This window comes from Pogona vitticeps, chromosome 2, assembly GCF_051106095.1.
Source record: "Pogona vitticeps strain Pit_001003342236 chromosome 2, PviZW2.1, whole genome shotgun sequence".
NCBI classification, from domain to species: domain Eukaryota; kingdom Metazoa; phylum Chordata; class Lepidosauria; order Squamata; family Agamidae; genus Pogona; species Pogona vitticeps.
In genome coordinates, this window is record NC_135784.1 from 137,660,274 (window position 1) to 137,675,431 (window position 15,158).

Consider the following 15,158-nt stretch of genomic DNA (forward strand, 5'->3'; position numbering starts at 1 on the left):
TAGATGATTTGCGGTACTTCCTTTACAGTCATGCCAAATATTTATTTGTTATTTGTTATATTTGTTATATTACCAAATATTGGATACGTGAGGTAATGAGATTCTCAGGATCCTACCTGCACTATCTGGTTCTACAGGACTAGATTTGTGGCCGTGTAGTATTTGTGACTAACTCAACCTCCGAAGTGTTGGATTGGAAGAGTACTTGGAGACCATCTAGCATACCACCCCAGTTTGGAAAAGTTATTTTTTATTACTACAGCTCCTAGAATCTCATAGCCATAATAGCCAGTGTCCATGTTGGTTTAGAGTTCTAGTATTCTAGAAATGTAACTTTTCTGGGCTTGAAAACTTCCACTCAATATGGGACATCCCACTACTACAGGGCTCCTAATAACATGCCACCCAGTCTCTACCAGTGAAGAAGAGTCTGTCACTTCCTGAGGCATCAAGGTGGAACAGTTTATATACTGTTAGGAAGTTCCTCCTGACATTTTATCTAAATTTTCTTTTCTGTGAAACTGTAGATTTAGCTACTAGGCTCTGAAGCCACAGAAAACTAAATTGCTGCATCAACCATGTGACAACCCTTCGGGTGTTTCAAGAGAGCTATCATGGCACCTCATAATAATTTCTTTTCCAGGCTAAATAACATACTGAACACCTTTCAAAGATCCACAAAGGGGTGAGCCTCCTAGCCCCTCCACATTTCTGTCATCCTCCATTCAACAACTGCCAGTGTGCAACTACCCTTTTAAAACTCTGGTTTCCAGAACCAGACACAGTGCTCCTGTGAAGCCTGACTAAAGCAAAACAGAAAAGGACGATTAATCTTCTTTAGTGTTTGTGTGAAATCTCCATGTGTCTGAGGACGAGGGAACAGTAGTGAAAGGAGAGTAGGAGGCTATGTGGGGGGGGGGGCTTTAATTATTTTCTCATCAGCAGCTAGTTTGCTATCTGAGCTGTTTAATTTTAAACATATTTCTGTAGTTTTCTTTTGCTACCAGAGCTTGTAAAGCCATATCTGGATGGCCACTCTTTTTTTGACTTCTGATGATGTGAATGGGACCGGAGGGGTTCATTTTGTGATAGAATGATGAATAGCATTTTTTTCAATCTGAGAGTTTGTTTAGCCACCTTCAGCTCTACAGTTACTGTTATATCTAAGTAATTAACCTCTAGTGACAGATGTCCAAAATGGAAGTCTTGACTGTCAGACTTGCAGACTTGGTGACTTAAATGGAGGGATGAGTAGAAAAGAAGGGCAGATAAGATGTAATATCATTCTTCTAAACTCCAGGAAGAGAATTAATTAATTAACTAATTTATTATGTGCAGAAAGTCCAGCTCATTTTATGGCCTCCTAATTAACAAAATGCAAATGTGTAGGTAAGTCTGTGTGTGGAATGGGGCAATAATCAGACCACAATACTATACATAGCTACAGTCTGTTACAATCCTAGAGATGGCAGAAAGTTCCGCTGAACTCAGTTGAGTATATACTGTAAGTTAGAACTGCTGGTCTTTTTCTGAGAAGAAAGTTGAGGAAACAGAGGTGTCAAATTTTCGAAATTTAAAAAATAAACCAAGTCCATTTGTCACCCAAAATTAAATTAAATTAAATTAAATACCTGACTATGCACTGACTTTTGAAAAATGTTCATTTTGTACAACAAAATGAATTGTATGTGCTCTTTTTGGCATATGTTTAGTTTTTTCTTCTTCAAAATTCCAGGGCAAAACAGCATTTTACTCAATTATTTAAGCTGGCAGTTTAGACTGAAGAATGAAAATGAATCAATTTGATGAAGTGCCATGAAAATGGAAGTCAGCTTGACCCTGGTAAGTTTTCAAAACAGACTAAGCAGCATAACTATTAAAGCCATCAATATTTAGTCAAAGATTGTCATCTTGTAGAGAGCATTCATGGCTTGGGTGAAATTACCTGATAGAACCTTATATTTGTGTGAATTGACAGGATTTTATCACTTTAATTTCATGGGCAGGGAGGTCTGTGTAAATAATAACAGTTGACATGCAACTCCATCAGGAGGTAGAGGTTACACTCTTCTTTACAGGAAGCTCAGAACTGTTGGCCATGAGAGATATAAAAAACTAAGTCTGGCTTCTGGCCTGGGGAATATCCCCACTATCCCTACATAGCGCAGAGGCTATCCCTCTGCTCAGACCAGAAGCCTTTCCAGGTAAAATGAACTAGGAAATGTTTTATGAAAAGGTGTAATGAGACTTAATGATAATTGGCAGCACCATCCTGTGAATGTCTGCTCAGAAACAAATCCCATCTGAGTTTGGTGGGTCTTACTCCCTGCTGAAAGTATATAGGATTGCAGCTTCAATGGCAGCATAATACATAGTGTTAACTTTCACTACATGGACTGCTATCCTAAATGGTATGCAGCAGGAAATAAGCAACATTATATTCAATGGGATTTTGTTGTTGTTGTTTAGTCGTTAAGTCATATCCGACTCTTCATGACCCCATGGACCAGAGCACGCCAGGCCCTCCTGTCTTCCACTGCCTCCTGGAGTTGGGTCAAATTCATGTTGGTCGCTTCGATGACACTGTCCAACCATCTCATCCTTTGTCGTCCCCTTCTCCTCCTGCCTTCACACTTTCCTAACATCAGGGTCTTTTCCAGGGAGTCTTCTCTTCTCATGAGGTGTCCAAAGTATTGGAGCCTCAGCTTCAGGATCTGTCCTTACAGTGAGCACTCTGGGTTGATTTCCTTCAGAGTGGATTCGTTTGTTCTCCTTGCAGTCCAGGGGACTCTCAAGAGTCTCCTCCAGCACCACAGTTCAAAAGCATCAATTCTTCAGCGGTCAGTTTTATGGTCCAGCTCTCACTTCCATACATCGCTCCTGGAAAAACCATAGCTTTGATTATGCGGACCTTTGTCGGCAAGGTGATCTCTCTGCTTTTTAAGATGCTGTCTAGGTTTGTCATCGCTTTCCTCCCAAGAAGCAGGTGTCTTTTAATTTTGTGGCTGCTGTCTCCATCTGCAGTGATCATGGAGCCCAAGAAAGTAGAATCAGTCACTGCCTCCATATCTTCCCCTTCTATTTCCCAGGAGGTGATGGGACCAGTGGCCATGATCTTAGTTTTTTTTTTATGTTGAGCTTCAGACCATTTTTGCACTCTCCTCTTTCACCCTCATTATGAGGTTCTTTAATTCCTCCTCACTTTCTGCCATCAGAGTGGTATCATCTGCATATCGGAGGTTGTTGATATTTCTTCCGGCAATCTTAATTCCGGCTTGTTTCTGTTTATACACCTTACTACCTGTCATCATTCAAGACCTTCTTACTCCACTAACCTGGGATTAATTTAGAATTTTGTGAATAAATCCCACAGCTATTTTATCTAAATGTTTGTTTCTTTCTCTTACATATTTTCATGTCCTATTTGTTAGTCGCTCTTCCACATTCCAGATACCATCAGGTTTTTCTTCTTGTTCAGTTTCCGTGGTTTAAATTATTTTCCATCTCCAAAACACCGCTCTCATCCTTTACCTCTACCTCTGCCTCAATCCAACACACCATCCAGTCTCTAATCATGAGAAATGTCAGGAGGTGAATTGCCATCTGCTAATCCACTGTGACAGCAGTTTTCACACCTGGTGCGCATCTTTGATAAGTATCTTTATCAAAGCTGTGACCCAACCTGTCAACATACCTAACAAGAAATGGAGACCTTGTTAGGACAGGAATGACTTCATCGCAGGTTGGAAAGATGGATGGATGAGCGAGAGAGAGTCATTAATACTTCAAGGAGGCAGGTATGCACCATGATTGCCATCACTGCATTGCCATTAAAATCACATGGGCTAGAGCCTGAAATTTGGCTTGAATAAATGATGCTATGTTATTTCAGAATATAATGTGTAGCTCCTTACAGACACGAAACTGTAAGGCTGGAAAGGATCTTAGTATTATATGGTCTCTTAGGTACCAAATTTACCAAATGTACCAAATGTACCTTATGTGCTGAATTTAATGGTTGCCATGCAGTTATGTTCTCCATCCTTTTCTCTCATATAAAGCAAATCATATAATTTTCTCTCTCCTAAGTCTATTATTCAAACAGAGCACAAATTTTCACCCTTGTTCTACAAAACGATTGCACTGGAGAAGCCACCATGTGAGTGTGATAGCACATGTCAAGCCAGTTTTCTTCCCGTCACAGTTCTGCTACTTTATCCTTATCCTTGACACATGGAGTGCGTTATGAATGACCCCACTTATATAAAGTCTACTGTACGTTCCCAACAAAGAAACTGTGATCAGAAAACTTCTGGGTAATATGCATAGAGATACAGCAGAAGAGTTTGGAAGATGCTCTGTTTATGCAGAAGCCCTGATCCATATAATAAGAAATACTGAGTTAGCTATCTGGCTGTGGAGCCAGAGCTTGGGTGTTGGATTCACCACTACGACTCCCAGAAGGAAAGCCAGCCTATATAGCCTTGGGCAAAATGCACAGCCCCGTGATGTTTCCAGAAGAAGAGATGGTTCAACCATTTCTACTTAGATATCTCCGGAAAAGTGTAATTGATGACATGCAATTATTAGTATTATATACCCAGTTTGGTGTATTGGATACAGTGATGGACTAGGATTCAGGAGACCTTGATTCAATTTCCCAGTTGGTCATGGAAACTCACTGAGTGGGTGGTGGGGTGGGGCAGGTAAAACGATTCCTTAAATATCTTGCTTACCTTGGAAGCCCTTTCGGATTGCTTTACTTTGCTTCCAACTTGACCGCACATAATACACATAGCTGTGCTTTGGATCACAGGCTTAAACTCTATGATCTTATTTTAAAGCTATCTGGAACAACAAGAATGAAGTGTCTAGAACAGTGGTGAGGAACTTTTGGTCCTGGTTTGGACTTCACCCCCCCCCCAGATGTCCTACTCAGCATGGCCAATAGGAAAAGATTGTGAGTGTTAAAATCTAGAACCTCTGGAGAGCCCAACGCTTCTTACCACTATCTCGTTATTATGTGTTTCTAATTATTGCTGTTCTTGTGGTAGTAACAATGGCTATAAAACCACCTGTTTAGACAATTAGATTAATTATCTAAAACAGTGGTTCTTAACCTTGGGTTACTCAGGTGTTTTTGAACTGCAACTTCCAGAAACCCAAGCCAGCACAGCTGGTGGTGAAGGCTTCTGGGAGTTGCAGTCCAAAAACACCTGAGTAACCCAAGGTTAAGAACCACTGATCTAAAAGGCCGAAAATATATGGTTCCCCTTCAGACCAACATGTCCATCCACATTTAGTTCCGATCTGGATTCTTTTGCATGTCAGCCTTTCTGGCTGAGAGTCTGCATATGAGCATTCAGGTTTTCACACTTGCTGGGACTTGACACTCTCTGGAGAAGAGGAAACGATGCACTCTCTTGTTTCTCTGGCTGAGCTGCAATTGGACTCTCTTGGAAGACTCTTACATAAAGCATAAATATTTAAAGATTTAAAAATTTTCCTCTTGAAACACTGCAGTCACTTTTTTTTTGTTAGTATGTTCTGATGAGGATTCATAAGAAGCAGGGATTTGGGCATTCAGCATGGATGGGAAAGGATGAACCCCTGGGCAGCATCGCTGGCTTGACAGGAAGGTTAGATTCTATGATAATAATCACAGGACACTAAGTTTTCCAATATCTTGTTCACTTCCAGTTTCTCGAAATGAACGACTGTGCCTTATGTTTCTCACCATGTTGTCAAAGAGCTGCTTGCCTGGGTGAATGAAAGGGAAGTGTACAATGCAACTTTGGATGCAATGTCTTGAACCCCACTCTACCCCAATTCAGCATCAGGGAGATAAACTTCTGCCTTGATACTCAGTAAGATCTTCTAGCAAAATGGGTAATCAGAAAGCAGATGACTGCAATGCCTCTATGCTACTCAAATTCAAAAGTGCCCTCACCTGTCTGCCACAGCCTGAGCGTGCTACAACTGCTGGCAATTGTATTATTGTTTACAAGACGGCCTGTTTCAAGATGAATTGGGATGGTGCCCTCTTTCCTTTATATCCTCTTTTTATCTTCTTCACCCTCCAATGCCCACTCCTGTGCTTCCCTTCTTTCTTTGTTCAGTGATACTTCGGGACACATCTGTTCGAAGAATGGCTTTAATATGTTTTATCTGTATTAGATTCACTGAGTGCAAATGCATCAGGAAGAATAGAAAGCTCTTTTGTGATGGAGAACTGAATTAATGCTTTGGAAACTTAGGGGCATTTGTATAAATGTTAGGTAGACGTTGGACACCTTCATGCAAGATGGTTCTTCGTCTTTACTGTATCCATGCTTCAGTCTAGGGCTGGAAGGTATACGAGAAAGGCTGCACTCTCAACAAAGCACCTGACAGGATTGCAGGTGAAATGTCTTGAGCTCTAGCAGATATGATGGCAGTACAAGGATACTGCCTTGTACTGAATTCGAGCATTGCTCCACTTAGCTCCGTACCATCTGCAATAGGAGTGGGAAGAACATGCTTGCATATGGGTGAGCACTGGATTCCACACCGCTTAGCAGACCAGAGAGCATCAGTGATGTGTTTTAGCTCCTCTTGGTCTTCTTTGCTGTCTTCCACCTTTTTTTTTTCTTGGAATTGTTCATAGATGTACCTTTAGAATTTCCTTTTTAAGAGTCTCCCACCTGTCTTGGACTCTTTTTCTTGTTAGGACCTCCTGCCATGGAACTTTACTTATCATTGTTCTGAATTTATTAAAATTGGCTTTCCTAAAACCCAACATACATATATGGCTACACTCTGGTTTTGTTTCCTTTGAAATTAAGAACTCCGGTAGAACATGTTCACTTTCCGCCAGAGTTACTCATCTTGCCACTCCTTCCACCAAATCATTTTTATTGGTTAGAATCATGTCAAGGACAGCTACTCCTCTAGTTTCTCCACTTTTTGTGGGAGAAAATTATCAGCCCCACAAGCCAGAGATTGCTTGGAAGGGCCATATTTGTCAGAATTCATCTCCCAACAAGTGTCAGGATAATTGAAATCTGCCATTATTACTACATTATGTCTCTTCAAAATCCTTGCAATTTGTTTTTCAAAGGTTTCACCTGCATCTCTCTCTCTCTTTTTTGGGGGGTGGTGTTGGGTGATTGGTAAAAGACTCCAACTACCATATTACTTTTATTTTTCACTCCAGTTATGTTAATCCAGATGTTCTTGATGGGACAACCAAGTTTGTTAGGGTTTTTTTTTTGCCTATAAGGTTTAATTTCTCACAATTTAAATAGTTGAGATGTGCTTTGTTCAGCACAATGGAGGTAGCTTAAAGTTTTAGCCTGATTTAACACTGTCAATGTAACATTAATGAGGTTTTACCTCATTGATCATCACTATGCCCTTTTGCCCAAGAGGCCACAAATGTGGCCATTTTCCCTGTCAAGGTTATTTGACATGATAATTCCTCTGGTGATTAAGTGGAAGTATGTTGCGGGTAACAATAAGCCTCATACCATTCCCTGAAACCCCTACTGTTTTTCTCCAAACCTAACAAACTCATTAACAAATTAATTAATACTAGATCAATGAATTAAATGATTCCACCAGCCACAGCTAACAACAATAAATTAATCTCCTTGTTTCTGTTGGCTAACATTAAGATATCAATTGTCAAGCCTAAAGTTCCATGGTCTGATCGAATTCTTGGTAAAAGCCCCATTAATGCTTTCTAGCTCTTTCTCCCTTAATGTTATGTCTGTAGAATTTCCCCCTTTCATCTAATCATTTCAGGTACCTGGACTGCTTTGCCCCATATCTTCTTCACAAAAGCATGGGAGTATTCCATTCAGCTAACAGATTCTAGCATTCAGCACATGAATGGAGCCAAGTCGATATGTTTACACTGTCTCTAGGCCACATCCTCTATATTACATCTCTTCCAGGAACTAGAAAAGCCACACTACACTGCAATGAGAATTATTAGTAACTAGCTCCCAGGCTGTTCCTACTATTAGGAAGAGTGAGGTGGCCACCATGCCAAGATTTTGGCTGTCATGAGAACAAATTGTTAGTTATTTTAATTTATTAGGATTTTATTTTTCCACCAGGAAGAGGGATGGGCACTTGTAAGCTTTTCTGTCTCGGCTACCAACATAATTTGGCTGCCTTCAGGTATGTGAATCCAGCAGAGGAGGGAGGCTTTCCCTGTTTTGCCTTGAGCTGCAAAATGTCTTCGGCCAGTTATGTGTAGCTTTTCTTTCTATCTGGTCTTATGGAATGTTAAGGGACAAATTAATTTGGGGAGCAGAGAGTAATCAATGTGAGGAAAAGGATAAATGGATAATGGAGGGCAGACCAAGAAAGGAGCAGAATAGGATAAGATTAGCACCCCTAACAAGATATGATAGCTATCATCACGCCTTTACAAACAGCTCCTGACAAGAGCTGTTAGCTCACTAGAGAGTAAAATAAATATACTGACACACTCTGAAGTGGCGCTGTGACCTTGTCACCACTCTCGTTGCTGGTGGGTTGTTGATGTGCCAAGTATTAGAGGCAGAAAGGTTCAAGCTGTGATGGACGTGAACCCCAGGAAGAAGCACTCCTTCTGAGTCCTGGATTAAAGACACCATCAGGCTAAATCTGGCCATCATCAGCTAGGGAAAATGCAAACATTTTGAAACCTGAGCCAACGAGGAGAAGGAAGGCATGAATGACTTTGAATTTAAGGTGTAGAAGAACGAAACTGATTGTTGCTTCACACACCATCTGGTAGACACAGCTCTATACTGTGTGCTTTCTTGGTATTTCCTATAGATGTGGGAACCAGAGATGGAAGTAGGGCATCCACGTGTTCTTATCCAGTCCTTTATTTGAAGGGCTTCCTGAGGGCAGTTGTCTCTTTGAAGGTGCCCTCTTGTCTGAAGGGCTGTTCTTTTCAAGTCTAATTGGAAGATAATAAACCAGGAAAAGGAAGATCGAGGACTTTGAAGCTACCTATCCACAGTGAGCAGCACTTGGGCAGTAGGATCAGCAGGGGACTTTTTTGCTTTTATCTGTTTTCTCCACTCAAGTGAGAGATCTTGTAATTCTACCTAAATGATAGTTGGACAACTTCAGTGGGCTAAAGGACCAATTTCTTTTTTGCTCTGAGATCCTTGGGGTGGGAGGGTTACTGGTTGACAAAAATTCTAATGCTAACAACAACAACAACAACAACAACAACGACAACGACAACGACAACGACAACGACAACGACAACGACAACAACAACAACAACAACAACAACAACAACAACAACAACAACGATACCAGATACCAGACATAGTAGTAATAGAATGAGGAAATGTCTGGATCGTTGACATTGCAATTCCAGGGGATGCCAGAGTTGAAGATAAAGAATGGGAAAAACTAACAAAGGACAGACCTGGCAATCGAAATATCTCACTTGTGGATGAAACACACTTCAGTGGTCCCCATTGTCATTGGGGCTTTGAGAACAATATCAAGAAATTTCACACAGTATTATAAGCAGTTGCAGTTCTCAGAAATAACACCATCAGAGCTACAAAAACCGGCAATATTAGGAATAGCATACAGACTGTGCTGATATTTAACTGATACTTAGGTTTTTTGTTAAAACTTGTATCTGTTATATAATACGAGTAAATGTTTTTATAATTTTGATTGACTGTGCCTAGTATTTTTGAACAATAGGAAGAGGGTGCAAAATCAGGAATTGCCAGAGGTTCACTTCCATGTATAAAAATATGTTTTTGTTATTTTTGTTTGTTTATCGGTTTTACTGATAAGGACAGCAGGAGAACCCTATAGCTTGTTTAAAAGCTGTTCCTGGAGGCTTCGGATAGATAGATAGATAGATAGATAGATAGATAGATAGAGAGAGAGAGAGAGAGAGAGAGAGAGAGAGAGATTGTTTGAACTAGAAATATAAATGGTATACAAGGATTGAGAACAGCTTGTGTCTTGGAAGCGTGTATGTCATACACAAGTTAAACTTCTTCACCCCCTCACCCCCACCCTAGTCTGTGATTCTTGGTTTCCCCTCACTGTCTCACCACTGCAGCAAAGTTATTCCCTGGAAGAGAGGCCATGACAGAACAACCAGTCACATAGAGGTACATCAGGAACCTTCTTCTTCCTATGGTGGAACCATGGTCACAAATTATGGACCTTTTGGACTTGGAGGGACTGTTCCTGATTGGATCTGTTTATTGTTCAGGACACACAATCTGGGAATGATTGCTCCAGAGGGAGAAGATGGCAGCAGAGATGGTTAATGGCTCTTACACTCGTATTACAGTCTGATGGGCTGCTGCCTGTAGCAGGCGATTATGCCGGTCATTATGTTAGGGAGAAGCTAATGTGTGACTAATGTCTCTTCTCAGTTTTGTGGTCACTGTGACCTGCTTAACAGACTTCCCTCGCTGCTCCAGGTGCAACGAACACACCCCATTTCTCCCTGCCTTTAGATAACAATTGCCGCCTGATTTGGTAGCAAACCTCTGTGCCTCTTGATGACAACACAGAGAACAGGGCGAACCTGCATTCCTGCTTGCCAAGTTGTTGGAGATACCTGGCTTAGCTCCCGTTCTGGGAGGCCTCTGATTCTTTTGCCTCAGAGGAAGGGACACCTTGTCAGAACGAAGGAGCAAGCTCTGAAGGTGTCGCTGCGGCTGAGATCCTCCATGCCCCCAAGGAGCTGGCAGTGCTGTTGAATTGGCTCCTCTCCTAAACCTTTTCCCAGTTGTCTCCACCACCGCCACCCTTTCCTCTCACTGTCACTTGAATCTTCCACTTCTCTTGAAGCCAGGCAGCTGGCAGAGTGGCATGGTGGGGGGTTGGCTGTGGGGAAGGGGAGGGGGAGGGGGGGAGGGAGTCTGAAGGTGAAAACCTCCACAGATGACAACCAAAGATTCTTCCTGTGAGGACTGGAGATTCCTGGCTATGCAGAGAAAAATTCAGCTCTCTTTTCTCTTCCCGCCCTTGCCCTCCCTCTGGATTTCCTGTCCTTTCTTTCTCTGTCATGTCACTCGAAGCTCAGCTCCTGTTTTTAGACTTTAATGAACCTCTCAGTTACTGCCACAAAGGCAGGGCTATATTATGGTCTTTCATTAACATGCCATTTCAGATGGGATCCTGGTGATTGAATGCAACAGACAGCCCCAAAATGGGCACTGAGGGTGACAGCTCACATGCTTCCCAGGAGCTGGGAACAAATGCTCTTACTTCTAATCAAGTTCCTTCTTGGACAAACGAGGCTTTGAGATTCCTTATGTCTCCTGAGAATAAGGTGGAGCTGCTCCTTCTACCCACAGCAACATTTCCCATGAACAACTAAAGACCTAGTATTCTCAACCGGTAGGCTGTCTCCCCCCTTCCCAGGGGCCCCTATCAGGAGGAGGAATTATTTGGGGGGGGGGATTCTCAATATTCTCATATATACTTCATGGACTGAGTAGCGGAAGCCTAAATCTAGAGGTGACCCCCTCCTGCTTGGTCCACATGCTATCAATATTTCAAGTAATTAACATTTTAAAAATGATTGTATTTTCTTGTTGTTTTTAGTTTGTAGAATTGCAGACATGTGCGCACTGTTGTGACTCAACTGTTTATCTTCATAGCAAAGACCATGGTACCAAAGAAGAAGAAGAAGAAGAAGATGATGATGAAGAAAGCCCATGTGTTTGGAGCAAATCTGCCTCCTGCCTGCGGGACAAACCCTGAACAGCTAGCCTCTGTTGTCCATTTGCATTAAGCTGTGGGTCATAATTTCGATTCTAGTCTATATCTGGAAGCAGAAAGAAAAAGGATCCATAATTCTCTAATTCTCAGTGTAACTGCATTGCAGTGAGGTTCTAGCCTGATATATATGTGTGAAAATTGTAAGGCTATGAGTCCTCTCTGGTCTCATCCTCATGAGCAACAATGAGGAACTGTAATGTTTTTCAACTCACTGCTAAGGATAGTGAGAGATTTTGTGATGCTTTTAGCAGAGTTTTGCATTGGTGAAAAAATGCTTGGCACAGATTTCTCATTTTTGTGCAAAAACTGCACAGTTCACACAAATTGAACGCATTGCCCAAAAGTAGGATGCAGAATCATAACTGGGGTGGAATGACCTAGAACTATGACCAGAATTATGGCCTTGCTTAAGAATTTGAAGCACTGGATGGGTTGCTTGTATCTTCCTTAAAAAACCAGCTCTCTTTTTGTGCTTTGCTTTTCAAGGAAAAGGACTCTAATCTTACACAGATTTATTTTGTGGAAATTTATGATTATGGACCATCACGTCATTTTTGACTTATAGCTACCCTCACCTGGTTTTCTATGTATGATACTCAGGAGTGATTTACTGGTCCTTTGTTCTAGTGGTGCTCTGGGACCCTCCAGAATACATGGCCGTTCAAGTGATAAGGCATGTAAACCTTCAGCTGATCTTTGCTGGATTTGAACTCTTAGCCCTCAGCTCTACATCCAGTCACTTTAAACACTATGAGATATTCCAGCTTTGTGCAATTTACGAATACTCTGAGAAAAAGAAAACTTCCTTATTTCACTTTCAGCTGGAGACGAGGGATTTCACAGGACTTTAAAATGCCTTGTTATGATTTTCTTCCATGTCAAATCAACCTAAATTGAGGAGAACAAGGAATTCAGAGAGAATTTTTTCAACCCAAAGGAAACTGTCATCATGTTTTCATTTTTTTTCTCCACCAGCTTTTCTAGATTATATTAATCTTTGTCCTCTTTCTCATCCAGCAGGGGGTGATGAAAGGAAAGGAGCGAAGAAGGTGGCAGGGGTGGGTGAGAATTTGATTTCAGTTTGTTACTGACAAGCATGTACCAACCTTCACACATTTCTTCTTGCTGGAGATGAAAACAAGTTGAGATTACAATAATTTAAATATGGGGAAACAGACACTGACAGATTCATCCATCTGGGCAGAGGGCCTTGAGTGCTTAACACTTAAGTGCCTGGGTTGTCAAATCCCTTTGTATTCAGCCATGCCATGAACTGGGTTTCTTATCTCTGTTCTCAGAGAGAGATTCTTCATCTTTAATTGGTCCATGGCAGGCAGGTGACACATGATCGCCCCCCTCCACATTGGGACACTGTTGCCTCCGACAGTATGGATGGGCAAGGCAACTTCTGTTTGAGTTTCTTTTAAAAGAATTTTACAAAATTTTACAATCTCCTCCTCATTCAAGGAGGAAAAGAATTTAAGGCTTAAGAACTCTGCAGGAGAAAGAAAAGAAAAATTGACAGATCTTCCCATCCCTAGAATTGTTTCTACTGGAAAAGGCTGCAGCTGAATTTCTTGTGGTATGCAACCCATTGCCGAAACAACCCGGGAATTTAAGCTAGGAAGAACAGGCAAAGTGACAAACTCAAACAGAATCCGAGTCAGCAGTCATACGTGTAAAAAGCCCAGTTGGACAGACTCAGTATGTTGTGAAAGCAGCCAGGCACTCACACATAGTGTCAGGGATTATTTGGACATTGCTTGTCTCTGCCATCTTCTACTGCTGGTGGCAGAAGAGCAGCATAACAAAACAATGGCCGGCCATCTCCCCTCGAATGTTCTCCTGGGTAATACAAGAGATGGGATTTCCCTCTTTGCACCCATGATTTCAATGACAGTAGTAACAAAAGGAGGACAGATTTGTAACAGAATAATGTGGGGCCTAATCTGATGGCAGGATCGCCCAAGTCCAGAAAGTGCTGAGAAAATGGAAATTACATTGTGGATGGTTAGTGATCTGTGTGCCATCCAAGGAACAAGGATCTCCCTTTAGCCAGCAGAGGGCACTGTAGGAAATTTGATGGAGAGGCAACTGTGGCATGGATGCAGTGGGCAGCTTTTGTGTTAAATGCAAATGGACACTGGGAGAAGGATTTGGAGAGGGAGGGGGAAAGTGAGATCACTCACTGTCCTTTTATTTTGTTCCAGGTTATGACAGTCTGGCAGAAGATGCTGACTGCAATACATAATTTAGTGGAACAATGGTTTATATATAAGATGGAGGAGAATAAGTGTGAAGACATATATGGAAATATACGTGCGAAAAACTTAGAGAGAGAGAGAGAGAGAGAGAGAAATGAGTAGTAAGTAGTGGAGGAACCTTTGTGCGTATATACTGATAGAGTATATTTTTGGGAATTTGTGTGCAGCAGAAGGGGAGGAGGGAAATCTAAAGAAATCTGCTGTTTGGTGGAGATCTTGGAAAGGTTCCATTTACAGTTTTTTTCTTTCTTTTCCAGCTCCCTGGTGATTGGGATCATTCATGGGATTGTGGTGACGTTCCTGGTCAGACAGTTTGCGTGACTGAGGGTTGGGTATGAAAACAATGGCAACAATGAGAAGCTGACTAAAGCTCTGCACTCCAACGCGTTGGCTTCATTTCATCAAAGTATTTAGATCAAAATCTCACAGGCGGAATGCAAATTGGAAGCATATTATTCAGCCAGAGTGATGGGAGGCAGACGTTCAAAGGTAGAGAGAGGGGAAAGGGGGGTGAAGAGAGAGTGTGTGTGTGCAAAAAGGAAAAAAACCACACACACACCACTCAGTGAGGAAATATAGTCAGTTTGCCAGTTCCCCATAAGACAGCTCTGCTAAAATAGAAGATATGCTTCCAAGGTGGGTCTTCTCTTTGATTTTATTAGGGCAGTTGTGGAATCTACTTTATGAAGGGAAATTCTCTATTTCAAGGCGTGTCAGAAGACATTCCTCTATTTGGAAGTATCCTCTGTTTGAAAAGCTGTGTCCTGTCTGTCTTCTTATGGTTCAACAACAACAACAGAACTTGGGGGGGGGGCGGGGAGAGAGCAGGGGCCATCAACAGTGCCTGGTCATTGTCTTTTTCACTGTGGTGAGAAACATCAAATTTCTTTTAAAATAATACTTAAAAGTTGTACCTATACATAAAAGTTAGCAACTACAGTTTAGAAATGGAGCCTCCCCAAATTCCTGAGTATGTGTCCTTTTGTCTGCTAGGGAATTGCTGCGGCCTAGCCCCCCAAAGTAGCAGCCCTACTTGAGTACGGATCGGTATCAGGCTGAAGCGCACTGCCCGGTATGTTGTGTTATTACTGAAAAATATATTGCACTGGACCACTCCATAAGCAGTCCAAAATG

At 41.7% G+C, this 15,158-nt stretch overlaps 1 long non-coding RNA gene across 2 annotated transcripts; it reads left to right on the top strand.

Moving 5' to 3' along the window:
- Positions 1-1,733: 1,733 nt before the first annotated feature.
- Positions 1,734-14,407, top strand: LOC140704154 (uncharacterized). Of its 2 annotated transcripts, XR_013541011.1 has the most exons (4): positions 1,734-1,842; positions 11,640-11,776; positions 12,778-12,818; positions 14,282-14,407. It is a non-coding gene; the product is annotated as an uncharacterized LOC140704154 (long non-coding RNA). The 2 variants fall into 2 exon arrangements; XR_012083280.2 differs by lacking the exons at positions 1,734-1,842; positions 14,282-14,407 and adding an exon at positions 13,971-14,107 and having other exon boundaries at positions 11,657-11,776.
- Positions 14,408-15,158: the final 751 nt, after the last annotated feature.